The sequence below is a fragment of the Elaeis guineensis genome, chromosome 11 (assembly GCF_000442705.2).
Source record: "Elaeis guineensis isolate ETL-2024a chromosome 11, EG11, whole genome shotgun sequence".
Taxonomy (NCBI): Eukaryota; Viridiplantae; Streptophyta; class Magnoliopsida; order Arecales; family Arecaceae; genus Elaeis; species Elaeis guineensis.
The window spans coordinates 102007263-102011832 of NC_026003.2; positions in this window are offsets into that span (position 1 = coordinate 102007263).

Genomic DNA, 4570 nt, shown 5'->3' on the forward strand with positions numbered 1-4570 from the left:
CCAACCAAAGTTGGGCTCGTGTGTAGTCTGTGTGGATTCTAGTACCCATTAAGGAATTAAAGTAATTCCTCGAATTGGAGGATGAGGCTACCAGTTTGTAAAAATATTGGAAAAAACTTTAGACTAAAGTCCAAGTCTTTAGTATTAATTTATGTACTAATAGAGGTCTCGTTTTTCTTTAAGCAGCTATGGCCACTACCTTGTCGCTCCGGTCATTATTAGATAATGACAAGCTCATGAGACCCAATTTCGATAGCTGGTATCGAAAATTGAAAATCATCCTTGAGCATGAGCGGATCCTTTATGTAGTAACGGATCCAGCACCTGAGGAGCCAGCTCGGAACGCTAGTAAGCCGATCTGAGACACTTACTTGAAGTGGCTCAATGACCGCACCACCGTTCGATGTATTATGCTGGCAGCAATGAATGACGAGTTCAGCCGAAGGTTTGAGAACGCCCAGCCACAGGAGATGCTTCAAATGTTGAACGACTCCTTTGGCACGCCTGACGACGTTGAAAGGCACAAAACTAGTTGTGCTATTTTTAATGCTCGGATGAGGGATGGGGCCTCAGTCACTGATCATGTACTGTACATGATCGAGATGATTGAGCGCCTAAGCAAATTGGGCTTTCCTCTGCACGAGCAGCTCGGTAAGGATGCGATCCTTAATTCCTTGCCCAAGTCCTTCCTCCCATTTCTTACTCATTTTCGAATGATAAAGCCTACAGTAAACTACCACGGATTGTTGGGGTTGCTGCAGAACTTTGAGAAGGATCACCAACTCCATAAGGAGTCGGTGAATGTAGTGGGAGGGTCTTCTTCTCGTCGTCAACCCTTTGGGAAGGAGAAGAAGAACAAGAAGAAGAAAAATAAGAAGGTGCAATCTCATGCTGGGACAGTAGCACAGGGTCAGACCAAGAAGCGCAAGCACGACCAGAGCCAGGCGGAGTGCTTCTTTTGCAAGAAGCACGGGCATTGGAAGAGGAACTGTCCTCAATACATTGCCTCCCTGGACCCGAACAGGCCAAAGAAGAAGCAAGGTAATTATATGATAACTCCTTGCAACTTTTTGATTTGTGATACTACTGCCTGGGTATTGGATACCGAAAGCCTTTATCATATTTGTAATTCGATGTAGGGTCTGCAGGTCAGTAGGAGATTTGATGAAGGCGAGAGGTTCCTGAATGTTGGAGATGGAAGCAAAGTTCCAGTTCTAGCTTTAGGAATCATGAGTCTTGTAATCAATTCTCGTAATGTAATTCTGAGTGAATGTCACTATTGTCCAAGTTTTTTATTAAATATTATTTCTGTAGGCCTTTTGGCCATGTACGGTTATGATTTTTTAATAAAAAAAAATATTTACAATATTATTTCGAATGGTGTTACAATATTTGTTGGACAATTAAATAATGGAATTTACTTACTATCACAGTCTGTTAATGTGGTTCAAAAATTTGGTAAACGCTCTAGAATAGATAATGTGTCAGAAGTCTACCTTTGGCACTGTAGGCTAGGTCATATCAATAAGAACAGGATAAACAGGTTGGCTCAAGAAGGAATTCTTGAAGTTAGTGATTGTGAATCACTTCCAACCTGTGAGTCCTGTCTTCTTGGGAAGATGACCAAGTCAGCTTTTACTGGAAAAGGTGAGCGAGCCAATGAACTCTTAGGTCTGGTACATTCTGATGTATGTGGACCCATGAGCTCAAGTGCAAGAGGTGGATTTTTCTACTTCATAACCTTCACAGACGACCTATCTAGGTATGGGTATGTTTATTTAATGAAGCATAAGTCGGAATCATTTGAAATGTTCAAACTATTCCGAAATGAGGTAGAAAAACAAACTGGGAAGTGTATTAAAACTCTTCGATCTGATCGAGGAGGTGAATACCTTTCCAATGAGTTTCTGACGTATCTAGGAGAGAATGGGATTCTCTCTCAGTGGACTCCTCCTGGAACACCACAGCATAATGGTGTGTCTGAAAGGAGGAATCGGACCCTGTTAGACATGGTTCGATCTATGATGGGGTTTGCTGGTCTGCCGATCTCCCTCTGGGGATATGCGCTCAAATCGGCTTGTTACCTTCTAAATAGAGTTTCGAGTAAGTCTGTAGCCAAAATGCCATATGAGATATGGATAGGACGTAAGCCAATACTCTCGCACCTTAGGGTTTGGGGGTGTCCGACTTATGTTAAACGTTTAATTACAGACAAGCTTGGACCTAGGTCTGACAAGTGTAATTTTATAGGGTACCCAAAAGAGACCAAAGGGTATTATTTCTACCTTGCTGATGAGCAAAAGGTGTTTGTCAGCCTTAAGGCAATCTTTTTAGAAAAGGAGTTCCTTAGTGAAGGAACTGTTGCTTCTAAAGTCGAACTTGACGAAGTTCGACAGGTGAAAAAATTGACACATGTTACTGAACCTGAACCGGATTTGATTAGATCAGATCCGGAGCCCATTGATTATGCACCCTTAAGGCGGTCTGGTAGAGTACCACATCAACCGGACATATACTATGGTTTCTTGGTCTGGGATGGTGATCCTATCGAACTTGATGAAAACGATGAGGATCCGATCACCTACATGGATGCAATGCAGAGACCTGACTCTGAGAAATGGCTAGAGGCCATGAAATCCGAAATGGAGTCCATGAAGGTCAACGATGTGTGGACATTGGTTGACCCACCCGAAGGAGTAAAACCCATAGGGTGTAAGTGGGTCTTAAAAGGAAGAGGGGCGCAGATGGAAAGGTGGAGACCTATAAAGCCCGTCTGGTTGCCAAGGGATATCGTCAACGTTATGGTATAGACTATGACGAGACATTTTCTCCTGTGGCAATGCTCAAATCCATTAGGATTATGCTTGCGATAGCTGCCCATCTGGACTATGAAATCTGACAGATGGATGTGAAGACAGCTTTCCTAAACGGAGAGTTGGACGAAGAGGTGTATATGATACAATCTGAAGGGTTCACATCCACAGATGAGTCTAAGGTGTGCAAGCTACAGAGGTCCATTTATGGACTTAAGCAGGCATCTCGGAGTTGGAACATACGTTTTGATAGGACGATCAAAACGTATGGCTTCGTTAAGAACGGAGAAGAACCCTGCATTTATAAGTGGGCTAATGGTCCAATAGTAGTATTTCTTGTATTGTATGTGGATGACATTCTCTTAATCGGGAATGATGTCCCTGTATTACAGGGAATAAAGATTTGGCTATCGTCACAGTTCTCCATGAAGGATCTGGGAGAAGCTTCCTACATCCTAGGGATGAGGATCTATAGGGATTGATCGAAAAAGTTGCTTGGCTTATCCCAGTCCACGTACATTGATACTATGCTGAAAAGGTTCAGCATGAAAAATTCCAAGAAAGGCTATCTACCGATAGGCCATGGAATTTCTCTCTCGAAGAGGGATTGTCCGACAACACCTCAAGAGAGAGAGCGTATGGGTAGGATTCCATATGCTTCGGCAGTGGGATCTATCATGTACGCCATGACATGTACATGACCAGATGTGGCATACTCACTAGGGGTAGTGAGTAGATACCAATCTGATCCAGGAGAGAATCACTGGAAGGTTGTTAAAACCATCCTGAAGTATTGAGAAATACTAAGGACCAGTGGCTTATATATGGTGAATCGGACTTGAGACTTATAGCGTTTACAGACTCTAGTTTCCAGTCTGATCGAGATGATAGCAAGAGTGTGTCAGGATTTATATTTACCCTTAATGGTGGGGTTGTCTGCTGGAAGAGTTCCAAGCAGCACACTGTGGCTGATTCAGTATGCGAGGCGGAGTATATTGCTGCATCAGATGCTGCCAAAGAAGCGGTGTGGCTGAGAAAATTCATCACCGAGCTCGGAGTAGCACCCTCCCTTGTTGGTCCAGTTCTGCTCTACTGCGACAGCTCTGGAGCCATTGCTCAGGCGAAGGAACCAAAGGCACACCAGCGGACGAAGCATATTCTGCGCCGCTACCATCTCATCCGGGAGATCGTGGATCGAGGCGACGTCGACCTTCAGAAGATCGACGGGAAGGAGAATCTGGCCGACCCATTCACTAAAGCCATTGCGGTGAAGGAGTTCAACGACTACAAGTCGAAGATGGGTATTAGATACTGCACCGATAGGCTTTAGGCCAAGTGGGAGATTGTTAGAAATAGTGTCCCAAAGCCAATCGTCAGTCTGTTGACGGTTGTGCTCCTTTTGTATTAGTACATGAATTATAAATAAATAAAAGTTATTTTGGTATTTTTTCATCATAAATGTTTTATCTTCTAATGAACTCCTGTGTTGTGGTGAAGTCCTTAAGACTATTTAGACTCGACAAAGGAGGATTTGTCGCTTAGTCTTTAAACATGTTCACGACCAAATGATACGTTGTTACCAAGGACGACAACATTTATCGAGCATAGGTCGTTGTGTGCCATATGGGTTGGTTGTCCTCATAACCAAAGAGTGTGGAGACACTGGTATGGCATACATGTGAGATGTAATGGTACATCTGCACTGAACGTGACCAACTCCGGAGCTATTTCTGCTGTCAAGATTTGCTCCGATGGAT